The sequence below is a fragment of the Acipenser ruthenus genome, chromosome 47, assembly GCF_902713425.1.
Source record: "Acipenser ruthenus chromosome 47, fAciRut3.2 maternal haplotype, whole genome shotgun sequence".
In the NCBI taxonomy this organism is placed as follows: domain Eukaryota; kingdom Metazoa; phylum Chordata; class Actinopteri; order Acipenseriformes; family Acipenseridae; genus Acipenser; species Acipenser ruthenus.
The window spans coordinates 1,117,348-1,130,868 of NC_081235.1; the positions used below are offsets into that span (position 1 = coordinate 1,117,348).

Sequence of the window (13,521 nt, forward strand, 5' to 3'; positions counted from 1 at the left end):
TAAAATAAATAATATTGACATTTATAAATCAAAAGTTAGATTGATTGAATGAATGAAACCAGAAAGGGCTGGGTGATGGAAGAGAGTTTTTAATAAACAACAAATTGTGATTTCATGGAAGAACGGGGTAAAGAAATACCACCTGGAGATGCCGGGGATTGAACCCGGGGCCTCATACATGCAAAGCATGCGCTCTACCACTGAGCTACATCCCCTGTTGGCATGGAGTCCTTGCTTTGTGCAACTGGCCCCTTTGATTTCCAGGGTAAGCTGTGTGCTTTGCTTTCCATCCTGAAATGTGTGTGTTTTCTTACCTCAACTTTGCTGTGCCAGTTACAACAGTGCATGGCTCTGTGGCGAAATGGATAGTGTGCTGGACTTTTAGACTGGCTGCGTAGTGTGATGCAAAGGTTGCGGGTTTGAGTTCCGCCAGAGTTGTAAATGTTTACGCGTGTTTTTTTGGATTAATTTGATTCAAACCCAGGATCTCCTGTTCACAAGGCAGGTGCTTTAACCATCTAAGCCAAAATGCCTCACACTTGCCAGCTGCTCGGTGTGCTAAGCTGAAGGTCTACAAAACTGTCCCAGGACTTGGTGGACAGTAAGGTTATTTTGTTTTGACAGCTTCCCTCAATTTTTCTGAGACCTCCTCATGGTGCTCCATGTGGTGCACTTGTTTTGTGTGTGGTACTTATACGGCAGGATGCTGCGGTTGTGAGTTGGAGGCTCACCAGGAGCTGCTTTTTCAAAACTTGTAATCTGGATACAAATTATCTGGATTTGTAATCCTATATTTTGTGATCGAGATTACTTTTTAAAATGCTGGACTTTTTAATCGCAATTATTCATAATATGGATAATCCAGCAGTGACATTTTCTGAACAAATGGATCAAAACGATCCAGATTACAAGTTTTGAAGAACCAGCTCCTGGAGCATATCTCTTTTGTGTCTCCCTCTGGTCCTGTTATTCTGATTAATTTAGCTTCAATGACAACATTAATCATGTGAAACGGAGAAGATAAGAAGACTTTTTTTTTGTAATGGCATGGCTAATAGATGGATGGATAGAGAGAAGGAGAAAGTTAAAAATAATAATATTTATTTTTAGATAAAAATACCTTTTTTGTAATGGTATGGCTAATAGATGGATGGATAGAGAGAAGGAAAGAGGTAAAAAATAATATTTATTTTTAGAAATCAAAATATAGATAGAGAAAAAAAAATATATATATATATATATATATATATGTTTATAATTATAAATCAAAAGTTAGATAGTGATTAATAAAATAAATAATATTGACATTTATAAATCAAAAGATAGATTGATTGAATGAATGAAACCAGAAAGGGCTGGGTGATGGAAGAGAGTTTTTAATAAACAACAAATTGTGATTTCATGGAAGAACGGGGTAAAGAAATACCACCTGGAGATGCCGGGGATTGAACCCGGGGCCTCATACATGCAAAGCATGCGCTCTACCACTGAGCTACATCCCCTGTTGGCATGGAGTCCTTGCTTTGTGCAACTGGCCCCTTTGATTTCCAGGGTAAGCTGTGTGCTTTGCTTTCCATCCTGAAATGTGTGTGTTTTCTTACCTCAACTTTGCTGTGCCAGTTACAACAGTGCATGGCTCTGTGGCGAAATGGATAGTGTGCTGGACTTTTAGACTGGCTGCGTAGTGTGATGCAAAGGTTGCGGGTTTGAGTTCCGCCAGAGTTGTAAATGTTTACGCGTGTTTTTTTGGATTAATTTGATTCAAACCCAGGATCTCCTGTTCACAAGTCAGGTGCTTTAACCATCTAAGCCAAAATGCCTCACACTTGCCAGCTGCTCGGTGTGCTAAGCTGAAGGTCTACAAAACTGTCCCAGGACTTGGTGGACAGTAAGGTTATTTTGTTTTGACAGCTTCCCTCAATTTTTCTGAGACCTCCTCATGGTGCTCCATGTGGTGCACTTGTTTTGTGTGTGGTACTTATACGGCAGGATGCTGCGGTTGTGAGTTGGAGGCTCACCAGTAGCTGCTTTTTCAAAACTTGTAATCTGGATACAAATTATCTGGATTTGTAATCCTATATTTTGTGATCGAGATTACTTTTTAAAATGCTGGACTTTTTAATCGCAATTATTCATAATATGGATAATCCAGCAGTGACATTTTCTGAACAAATGGATCAAAACGATCCAGATTACAAGTTTTGAAGAACCAGCTCCTGGAGCATATCTCTTTTGTGTCTCCCTCTGGTCCTGTTATTCTGATTAATTTAGCTTCAATGACAACATTAATCATGTGAAACGGAGAAGATAAGAAGACTTTTTTTTTGTAATGGCATGGCTAATAGATGGATGGATAGAGAGAAGGAGAAAGTTAAAAATAATAATATTTATTTTTAGATAAAAATACCTTTTTTGTAATGGCATGGCTAATAGATGGATGGATAGAGAGAAGGAAAGAGGTAAAAAATAATATTTATTTTTAGAAATCAAAATATAGATAGAGAAAAAAAATATATATATGTATGTTTATAATTGTAAATCAAAAGTTAGATAGTGATTAATAAAATAAATAATATTGACATTTATAAATCAAAAGATAGATTGATTGAATGAATGAAACCAGAAAGGGCTGGGTGATGGAAGAGAGTTTTTAATAAACAACAAATTGTGATTTCATGGAAGAACGGGGTAAAGAAATATACCACCTGGAGATGCCGGGGATTGAACCAGGGGCCTCATACATGCAAAGCATGCGCTCTACCACTGAGCTACATCCCCTGTTGGCATTGAGCCCTTGCTTTGTGCAACTGGCACCTTTGATTTCCAGGGTAAGCTGTGTGCTTTGCTTTCCATCCTGAAATGTGTGTGTTTTCTTACCTCAACTTTGCTGTGCCAGTTACAACAGTGCAGGGCTCTGTGGCGCAATGGATAGTGTGCTGGACTTTTAGACTGGCTGTGTAGTGTGATGCAAATGTTGCGGGTTTGAGTTCCGCCAGAGTTGTAAATGTTTACGTGTGATTTTTTGGATTAATTTGATTCAAACCCAGGATTTCCTGTTTACAAGGCAGGTGCTTTAACCATCTAAGCCACAATGCCTCACACTTGCCAGCTGCTCGGTGTGCTGAAGGTCTACAAAACTGTCCCAGGACTTGGTGGACAGTAAGGTTATTTTGTTTTGACAGCTTCCCTCAATTTTTCTGAGACCTCCTCATGGTGCTCCATGTGGTGCACTTGTTTTGTGTGTGGTACTTATACGGCAGAATGCTGCGGTTGTGAGTGGAGGCTCACCGGGAGCTGCTTTTTCAAAACTTGTAATCTGGATACAAATTATCTGGATTTGTAATCCTATATTTTGTGATCGAGATTACTTTTTAAAATGCTGGACTTTTTAATCGCAATTATTCATAATATGGATAATCCAGCAGTGACATTTTCTGAACAAATGGATCAAAACGATCCAGATTACAAGTTTTGAAGAACCGGCTCCTGGAGAATATCTCTTTTGTGTCTCCCTCTGGTCCTGTTATTCTGATTAATTTAGCTTCAATGACAACATTAATCATGTGAAACGGAGAAGATAAGAAGACTTTTTTTTGTAATGGCATGGCTAATAGATGGATGGATAGAGAGAAGGAGAAAGTTAAAAATAATAATATTTATTTTTAGATAAAAAATACCTTTTTTGTAATGGTATGGCTAATTGGATGGATGGATAGAGAGAAGGAAAGAGGTAAAAAATAATATTTATTTTTAGAAATCAAAATATAGATAGAGAAAAAAATATATATATATGTATGTTTATAATTATAAATCAAAAGTTAGATAGTGATTAATAAAATAAATAATATTGACATTTATAAATCAAAAGATAGATTGATTGAATGAATGAAACCAGAAAGGGCTGGGTGATTGAAGAGAGTTTTTAATAAACAACAAATTGTGATTTCATGGAAGAACGGGGTAAAGAAATACCACCTGGAGATGCCGGGGATTGAACCCGGGGCCTCATACATGCAAAGCATGCACTCTACCACTGAGCTACATCCCCTGTTGGCATTGAGTCCTTGCTTTGTGCAACTGGTGCCTTTGATTACCAGGGTAAGCTGTGTGCTTTGCTTTCCATCCTGAAATGTGTGTGTTTTCTTACCTCAACTTTGCTGTGCCAGTTACAACAGTGCAGGGCTCTGTGGCGCAATGGATAGTGTGCTGGACTTTTAGACTGGCTGCGTAGTGTGATGCAAAGGTTGCGGGTTTGAGTTCCGCCACAGTTGTAAATGTTTATGCGTGTTTTTTTGGATTAATTTGATTCAAACCCAGTATTTCCTGTTTACAAGGCAGGTGCTTTAAACATCTAAGCCGCAATGCCCCACACTTGCCAGCTGCTCGGTGTGCTAAGCTGAAGGTCTACAAAACTGTCCCAGGACTTGGTGGACAGTAAGGTTATTTTGTTTTGACAGCTTCCCTCAATTTTTCTGAGATCTCCTCACGGTGCTCCATGTGGTGCACTTGTTTTGTGTGTGGTACTTATACGGCAGGATGCTGCGGTTGTGAGTTGGAGGCTCACCGGGAGCTGCTTTTTCAAAACTTGTAATCTGGATACAAATTATCTGGATTTGTAATCCTATATTTTGTGATCGAGATTACTTTTTAAAATGCTGGACTTTTTAATCGCAATTATTCATAATATGGATAATCCAGCAGTGACATTTTCTGAACAAATGGATCAAAACGATCCAGATTACAAGTTTTGAAGAACCGGCTCCTGGAGCATATCTTTTTTGTGTCTCCCTCTGGTCCTGTTATTCTGATTAATTTAGCTTCAATGACAACATTAATCATGTGAAACGGAGAAGATAAGAAGACCTTTTTTTTGTAATGGCATGGCTAATAGATGGATGGATAGAGAGAAGGAGAAAGTTAAAAATAATAATATTTATTTTTAGATAAAAATACCTTTTTTGTAATGGTATGGCTAATAGATGGATGGATAGAGAGAAGGAAAGAGGTAAAAAATAATATTTATTTTTAGAAATCAAAATAGAGATAGAGAAAAAAAAAAATATATATATATATATATATATATATATATATATATGTTTATAATTATGAATCAAAACTTAGATAGTGATTAATAAAATAAATAATATTGACATTTATAAATCAAAAGATAGATAGATAGATAGATTGAATGAATGAAACCAGAAAGGGCTGGGTGATGGAAGAGAGTTTTTAATAAACAACAAATTGTGATTTCATGGAAGAACGGGGTAAAGAAATACCACCTGGAGATGCCGGGGATTGAACCCGGGGCCTCATACATGCAAAGCATGCGCTCTACCACTGAGCTACATCCCCTGATGGCATTGAGTCCTTGCTTTGTGCAACTGGCCCCTTTGATTTCCAGGGTAAGCTGTGTGCTTTGCTTTCCATCCTGAAATGTGTGTGTTTTCTTACCTCAACTTTGCTGTGCCAGTTACAACAGTGCAGGGCTGTGTGGCGCAATGGATAGTGTGCTGGACTTTTAGTCTGTCTGTGTAGTGTGATGCAAAGGTTGCGGGTTTGAGTTCCGCCAGAGATGTAAATGTTTACGTGTGTTTTTTTGGATTAATTTGATTCAAACCCAGGATCTCCTGTTTACAAAGCAGGTGCTTTAACCATCTAAGCCGCAATGCCCCACACTTGCCAGCTGCTCGGTGTGCTAAACTGAAGGTCTACAAAACTGTCCCAGGACTTGGTGGACAGTAAGGTTATTTTGTTTTGACAGCTTCCCTCAATTTTTCTGAGATCTCCTCACGGTGCTCCATGTGGTGCACTTGTTTTGTGTGTGGTACTTATACGGCAGGATGCTGCGGTTGTGAGTGGAGGCTCACCGGGAGCTGCTTTTTCAAAACTTGTAATCTGGATACAAATTATCTGGATTTGTAATCCTATATTTTGTGATAGAGATTACTTTTTAAAATGCTGGACTTTTTAATCGCAATTATTCATAATATGGATAATCCAGCAGTGACATTTTCTGAACAAATGGATCAAAACGATCCAGATTACAAGTTTTGAAGAACCGGCTCCTGGAGCATATCTCTATTGTGTCTCCCTCTGGTCCTGTTATTCTGATTAATTTAGCTTCAATGACAACATTAATCATGTGAACGGAGAAGATAAGTTTTTTGTATTGGCATGGCTAATAGATGGATGGATAGAGAGAAGGAGAAAGTTAAAAATAATAATATTTATTTTTAGATAAAAATACCTTTTTTGTAATGGTATGGCTAATAGATGGATGGATAGAGAGAAGGAAAGAGGTAAAAAATAATATTTATTTTTAGAAATCAAAATATAGATAGAGAAAAAATATATATATATATGTTTATAATTATAAATCAAAAGTTAGATAGTGATTAATAAAATAAATAATATTGACATTTATAAATCAAAAGATAGATAGATTGAATGAATGAAACCAGAAAGGGCTGGGTGATGGAAGAGAGTTTTTAATAAACAACAAATTGTGATTTCATGGAAGAACGGGGTAAAGAAATACCACCTGGAGATGCCGGGGATTGAACCCGGGGCCTCATACATGCAAAGCATGCGCTCTACCACTGAGCTACTTCCCCTGTTGGCATGGTGTCCTTGCTTTGTGCAACTGGACCCTTTGATTTCCAGGGTAAGCTGTGTGCTTTGCTTTCCATCCTGAAATGTGTGTGTTTTCTTACCTCAACTTTGCTGTGCCAGTTACAACAGTGCAGGGCTCTGTGGCGCAATGGATAGTGTGCTGGACTTTTAGACTGGCTGCGTAGTGTGATGCAAAGGTTGCGGGTTTGAGTTCCGCCAGTGTTGTAAATGTTTACGTGTGTTTTTTTGGATTAATTTGATTCAAACCCAGGATTTCCTGTTTACAAGGCAGGTGCTTTAACCATCTAAGCCACAATGCCCCACACTTGCCAGCTGCTCGGTGTGCTAAGCTGAAGGTCTACAAAACTGTCCCAGGACTTGGTGGACAGTAAGGTTATTTTGTTATGACAGCTTCCCTCAATTTTTCTGAGATCTCCTCACGGTGCTCCATGTGGTGCACTTGTTTTGTGTGTGGTACTTATACGGCAGGATGCTGCGGTTGTGAGTGGAGGCTCACCGGGAGCTGCTTTTTCAAAACTTGTAATCTGGATACAAATTATCTGGATTTGTAATCCTATATTTTGTGATCGAGATTACTTTTTAAAATGCTGGACTTTTTAATCGCAATTATTCATAATATGGATAATCCAGCAGTGACATTTTCTGAACAAATGGATCAAAACGATCCAGATTACAAGTTTTGAAGAACCGGCTCCTGGAGCATATCTCTATTGTGTCTCCCTCTGGTCCTGTTATTCTGATTAATTTAGCTTCAATGACAACATTAATCATGTGAAACGGAGAAGATAAGAAGACTTTTTTTTTGTAATGGCATGGCTAATAGATGGATGGATAGAGAGAAGGAGAAAGTTAAAAATAATAATATTTATTTTTAGATAAAAATACCTTTTTTGTAATGGTATGGCTAATAGATGGATGGATAGAGAGAAGGAAAGAGGTAAAAAATAATATTTATTTTTAGAAATCAAAATATAGATAGAGAAAAAAAAATATATATATATATATATATATATATATATATATATATATATATATATATATATATATATATATATATGTTTATAATTATAAATCAAAAGTTAGATAGTGATTAATAAAATAAATAATATTGACATTTATAAATCAAAAGTTATATTGATTGAATGAATGAAACCAGAAAGGGCTGGGTGATGGAAGAGAGTTTTTAATAAACAACAAATTGTAATTTCATGGAAGAACGGGGTAAAGAAATACCACCTGGAGATGCCGGGGATTGAACCCGGGGCCTCATACATGCAAAGCATGCGCTCTACCACTGAGCTACATCCCCTGTTGGCATTGAGTCCTTGCTTTGTGCAACTGGCCCCTTTGATTTCCAGGGTAAGCTGTGTGCTTTGCTTTCCATCCTGAAATGTGTGTGTTTTCTTACCTCAACTTTGCTGTGCCAGTTACAACAGTGCAGGGCTGTGTGGCGCAATGGATAGTGTGCTGGACTTTTAGACTGGCTGTGTAGTGTGATGCAAAGGTTGCGGGTTTGAGTTCCGCCAGAGTTGTAAATGTTTACGTGTGTTTTTTTGGATTAATTTGATTCAAACCCAGGATCTCCTGTTTACAAAGCAGGTGCTTTAACCATCTAAGCCGCAATGCCCCACACTTGCCAGCTGCTCGGTGTGCTAAACTGAAGGTCTACAAAACTGTCCCAGGACTTGGTGGACAGTAAGGTTATTTTGTTTTGACAGCTTCCCTGAATTTTTCTGAGATCTCCTCACGGTGCTCCATGTGGTGCACTTGTTTTGTGTGTGGTACTTATACGGCAGGATGCTGCGGTTGTGAGTGGAGTCTCACCGGGAGCTGCTTTTTCAAAACTTGTAATCTGGATACAAATTATCTGGATTTGTAATCCTATATTTTGTGATAGAGATTACTTTTTAAAATGCTGGACTTTTTAATCGCAATTATTCATAATATGGATAATCCAGCAGTGACATTTTCTGAACAAATGGATCAAAACGATCCAGATTACAAGTTTTGAAGAACCGGCTCCTGGAGCATATCTCTATTGTGTCTCCCTCTGGTCCTGTTATTCTGATTAATTTAGCTTCAATGACAACATTAATCATGTGAAACGGAGAAGATAAGAAGACTTTTTTTTTGTAATGGCATGGCTAATAGATGGATGGATAGAGAGAAGGAGAAAGTTAAAAATAATAATATTTATTTTTAGATAAAAATACCTTTTTTGTAATGGTATGGCTAATAGATGGATGGATAGAGAGAAGGAAAGAGGTAAAAAATAATATTTATTTTTAGAAATCAAAATATAGATAGAGAAAAAAAATATATATATATATATATATATATATATATATATATATATATATATATATATATATATATGTTTATAATTATAAATCAAAAGTTAGATAGTGATTAATAAAATAAATAATATTGACATTTATAAATCAAAAGATAGATAGATAGATAGATTGATTGAATGAATGAAACCAGAAAGGGCTGGGTGATGGAAGAGAGTTTTTAATAAACAACAAATTGTAATTTCATGGAAGAACGGGGTAAAGAAATACCACCTGGAGATGCCGGGGATTGAACCCGGGGCCTCATACATGCAAAGCATGCGCTCTACCACTGAGCTACATCCCCTGTTGGCATGGAGTCCTTGCTTTGTGTACTGGCCCCTTTGATTTCCAGGGTAAGCTGTGTGCTTTGCTTTCTATCCTGAAATGTGTGTGTTTTCTTACCTCAACTTTACTGTGCCAGTTACAACAGTGCAGGGCTCTGTGGCGCAATGGATAGTGTGCTGGACTTTTAGACTAGCTGTGTAGTGGATGCAAAGGTTGCGGGTTTGAGTTCCGCCAAAGTTGTAAATGTTTACGTGTGTTTTTTTGGATTAATTTGATTCAAACCCAGGATTTCCTGTTTACAAGGCAGGTGCTTTCACCATCTAAGCCACAATGCCCCACACTTGCCAGCTGCTCGGTGTGCTAAGATGAAGGTCTACAAAACTGTCCCAGGACTTGGTGGACAGTAAGGTTATTTTGTTTTGACAGCTTCCCTCAATTTTTCGGAGACCTCCTCATGGTGCTCCATGTGGTGCACTTGTTTTGTGTGTGGTACTTATACGGCAGGATGCTGCGGTTGTGAGTTGGAGGCTCACCGGGAGCTGCTTTTTCAAAACTTGTAATCTGGATACAAATTATCTGGATTTGTAATCCTATATTTTGTGATCGAGATTACTTTTTAAAATGCTGGACTTTTTAATCGCAATTATTCATAATATGGATAATCCAGCAGTGACATTTTCTGAACAAATGGATCAAAACGATCCAGATTACAAGTTTTGAAGAACCGGCTCCTGGAGCATATCTCTTTTGTGTCTCCCTCTGGTCCTGTTATTCTGATTAATTTAGCTTCAATGACAACATTAATCATGTGAAACGGAGAAGATAAGTTTTTTTTAATGGCATGGCTAATAGATGGATGGATAGAGAGAAGGAAAAAGTTAAAAATAATAATATTTATTTTTAGATAAAAATACCTTTTTTCTAATAGTATGGCTAATAGATGGATGGATAGAAAGAAGGAAAGAGGTAAAAAATAATATTTATTTTTAGAAATCAAAATATAGATAGAGAAAAAAAATATATATATATATATGTTTATAATTATAAATCAAAAGTTAGATAGTGATTAATAAAATAAATAATATTGACATTTATAAATCAAAAGTTATATTGATTGAATGAATGAAACCAGAAAGGGCTGGGTGATGGAAGAGAGTTTTTAATAAACAACAAATTGTGATTTCATGGAAGAACGGGGTAAAGAAATACCACCTGGAGATGCCGGGGATTGAACCCGGGGCCTCATACACGCAAAGCATGCGCTCTACCACTGAGCTACATCCCCTGTTGGCATGGAGTCCTTGCTTTGTGCAACTGGCCCCTTTGATTTCCAGGGTAAGCTGTGTGCTTTGCTTTCCATCCTGAAATGTGTGTGTTTTCTTACCTCAACTTTGCTGTGCCAGTTACAACAGTGCAGGGCTCTGTGGCGCAATGGATAGTGTGCTGGATTTTTAGACTGGCTGTGTAGTGTGATGCAAAGGTTGCAGGTTTGAGTTCCACCAGAGTTGTAAATGTTTACGTGTGTTTTTTTTGGATTAATTTGATTCAAACCCAGGATCTCCTGTTTACAAGGCAGGTGCTTTAGTCATCTAAGCCGCAATGCCCCACACTTGCCAGCTGCTCGGTGTGCTAAACTGAAGGTCTACAAAACTGTCCCAGGACTTGGTGGACAGTAAGGTTATTTTGTTTTGACAGCTTCCCTCAATTTTTCTGAGATCTCCTCACGGTGCTCCATGTGGTGCACTTGTTTTGTGTGTGGTACTTATACGGCAGTATGCTGCGGTTGTGAGTGGAGGCTCACCGGGAGCTGCTTTTTCAAAACTTGTAATCTGGATACAAATTATCTGGATTTGTAATCCTATATTTTGTGATCGAGATTACTTTTTAAAATGCTGGACTTTTTAATCGCAATTATTCATAATATGGATAATCCAGCAGTGACATTTTCTGAACAAATGGATCAAAACGATCCAGATTACAAGTTTTGAAGAACCGGCTCCTGGAGCATATCTCTTTTGTGTCTCCCTCTGGTCCTGTTATTCTGATTAATTTAGCTTCAATGACAACATTAATCATGTGAAACGGAGAAGATAAGTTTTTTGTAATGGCATGGCTAATAGATGGATGGATAGAGAGAAGGAGAAAGTTAAAAATAATAATATTTATTTTTAGATAAAAATACCTTTTTTGTAATGGTATGGCTAATAGATGGATGGATAGAGAGAAGGAAAGAGGTAAAAAATAATATTTATTTTTAGAAATCAAAATATAGATAGAGAAAAAATATATATATATGTATGTTTATAATTATAAATCAAAAGTTAGATAGTGATTAATAAAATAAATAATATTGACATTTATAAATCAAAAGTTATATTGATTGAATGAATGAAACCAGAAAGGGCTGGGTGATGGAAGAGAGTTTTTAATAAACAACAAATTGTGATTTCATGGAAGAACGGGGTAAAGAAATACCACCTGGAGATGCCGGGGATTGAACCCGGGGCCTCATACATGCAAAACATGCGCTCTACCACTGAGCTACATCCCCTGTTGGCATTGAGTCCTTGCTTTGTGCAACTGGCCCCTTTGATTTCCAGGGTAAGCTGTGTGCTTTGCTTTCCATCCTGAAATGTGTGTTTTCTTACCTCAACTTTGCTGTGCCAGTTACAACAGTGCAGGGCTCTGTGGCGCAATGGATAGTGTGCTGGACTTTTAGACTGGCTGGATAGTGTGCTGGACTTTTAGACTGGCTGGGTAGTGTGATGCAAAGGTTGCGGGTTTGAGTTCCGCCAGAGTTGTAAATGTTTACGTCTGTTTTTTTGGATTAATTTGATTCAAACCCAGGATCTCCTGTTTACAAGGCAGGTGTTTTAACCATCTAAGCCACAATGCCCCACACTTGCCAGCTGCTCGGTGTGCTAAACTGAAGGTCTACAAAACTGTCCCAGGACTTGGTGGACAGTAAGGTTATTTTGTTTTGACAGCTTCCCTCAATTTTTCTGTGATCTCCTCACGGTGCTCCATGTGGTGCACTTGTTTTGTGTGTGGTACTTATACGGCAGGATGCTGCGGTTGTTTTTGGAGGCTCACCGGGAGCTGCTTTTTCAAAACTTGTAATCTGGATACAAATTATCTGGATTTGTAATCCTATATTTTGTGATCGAGATTACTTTTTAAAATGCTGGACTTTTTAATCGCAATTATTCATAATATGGATAATCCAGCAGTGACATTTTCTGAACAAATGGATCAAAACGATCCAGATTACAAGTTTTGAAGAACCGGCTCCTGGAGCATATCTCTATTGTGTCTCCCTCTGGTCCTGTTATTCTGATTAATTTAGCTTCAATGACAACATTAATCATGTGAAACGGAGAAGATAAGAAGACTTTTTTTTTTGTAATGGCATGGCTAATAGATGGATGGATAGAGAGAAGGAGAAAGTTAAAAATAATAATATTTATTTTTAGATAAAAATACCTTTTTTGTAATGGTATGGCTAATAGATGGATGGATAGAGAGAAGGAAAGAGGTAAAAAATAATATTTATTTTTAGAAATCAAAATATAGATAGAGAAAAAAAAAATATATATATATGTTTATAATTATAAATCAAAAGTTAGATAGTGATTAATAAAATAAATAATATTGAAATTTATAAATCAAAAGCTGGATAGATAGATAGATTGATTGAATGAATGAAACCAGAAAGGGCTGGGTGATGGAAGAGTGTTTTTAATAAACAACAAATTGTGATTTCATGGAAGAACGGGGTAAAGAAATACCACCTGGAGATGCCGGGGATTGAACCCAGGGCCTCATACATGCAAAGGATGCGCTCTACCACTGAGCTACACCCCCTGTTGGCATTGCGTCCTTGCTTTGTGCAACTGGCCCCTTTGATTTCCAGGGTAAGCTGTGTGCTTTGCTTTCCATCCTGAAATGTGTGTGTTTTCTTACCTCAACTTTGCCGTGCCAGTTACAACAGTGCAGGGCTCTGTGGCGCAATGGATAGTGTGCTGGACTTTTAGACTGGCTGTGTAGTGTGATGCAAAGGTTGCGGGTTTGAGTTCCGCCAGAGTTGTAAATGTTTACGTGTGTTTTTTTGGATTAATTTGATTCAAACCCAGGATCTCCTGTTTATAAGGCAGGTGCTTTAACCATCTAAGCCACAATGCCCCACACTTGCCAGCTGCTCGGTGTGCTAAACTGAAGGTCTACAAAACTGTCCCAGGACTTGGTGGACAGTAAGGTTATTTTG

The 13,521-nt window shown here is 37.7% G+C and overlaps 11 non-coding genes across 11 annotated transcripts; all 11 read right to left on the reverse strand.

The window, feature by feature from the left end:
- Positions 1-143: 143 nt before the first annotated feature.
- On the reverse strand, positions 144-215 carry trnaa-ugc (transfer RNA alanine (anticodon UGC)). The gene has a single exon. It is a non-coding gene; the product is annotated as a tRNA-Ala (tRNA).
- Positions 216-1,430: 1,215 nt separating this feature from the next.
- On the reverse strand, positions 1,431-1,502 carry trnaa-ugc (transfer RNA alanine (anticodon UGC)). The gene has a single exon. It is a non-coding gene; the product is annotated as a tRNA-Ala (tRNA).
- A 1,204-nt stretch (positions 1,503-2,706) lies between these two features.
- On the reverse strand, positions 2,707-2,778 carry trnaa-ugc (transfer RNA alanine (anticodon UGC)). The gene has a single exon. It is a non-coding gene; the product is annotated as a tRNA-Ala (tRNA).
- Positions 2,779-3,976: 1,198 nt separating this feature from the next.
- On the reverse strand, positions 3,977-4,048 carry trnaa-ugc (transfer RNA alanine (anticodon UGC)). The gene has a single exon. It is a non-coding gene; the product is annotated as a tRNA-Ala (tRNA).
- A 1,235-nt stretch (positions 4,049-5,283) lies between these two features.
- Positions 5,284-5,355, reverse strand: trnaa-ugc (transfer RNA alanine (anticodon UGC)). Its single transcript has one exon. It is a non-coding gene; the product is annotated as a tRNA-Ala (tRNA).
- Positions 5,356-6,545: 1,190 nt separating this feature from the next.
- Positions 6,546-6,617, reverse strand: trnaa-ugc (transfer RNA alanine (anticodon UGC)). The gene has a single exon. It is a non-coding gene; the product is annotated as a tRNA-Ala (tRNA).
- Positions 6,618-7,873: 1,256 nt separating this feature from the next.
- trnaa-ugc (transfer RNA alanine (anticodon UGC)) lies at positions 7,874-7,945 on the reverse strand. Its single transcript has one exon. It is a non-coding gene; the product is annotated as a tRNA-Ala (tRNA).
- Positions 7,946-9,204: 1,259 nt separating this feature from the next.
- Positions 9,205-9,276, reverse strand: trnaa-ugc (transfer RNA alanine (anticodon UGC)). The gene has a single exon. It is a non-coding gene; the product is annotated as a tRNA-Ala (tRNA).
- Positions 9,277-10,470: 1,194 nt separating this feature from the next.
- On the reverse strand, positions 10,471-10,542 carry trnaa-ugc (transfer RNA alanine (anticodon UGC)). Its single transcript has one exon. It is a non-coding gene; the product is annotated as a tRNA-Ala (tRNA).
- A 1,194-nt stretch (positions 10,543-11,736) lies between these two features.
- Positions 11,737-11,808, reverse strand: trnaa-ugc (transfer RNA alanine (anticodon UGC)). The gene has a single exon. It is a non-coding gene; the product is annotated as a tRNA-Ala (tRNA).
- Positions 11,809-13,049: 1,241 nt separating this feature from the next.
- Positions 13,050-13,121, reverse strand: trnaa-ugc (transfer RNA alanine (anticodon UGC)). Its single transcript has one exon. It is a non-coding gene; the product is annotated as a tRNA-Ala (tRNA).
- Between the last annotated feature and the right edge of the window lie 400 nt (positions 13,122-13,521).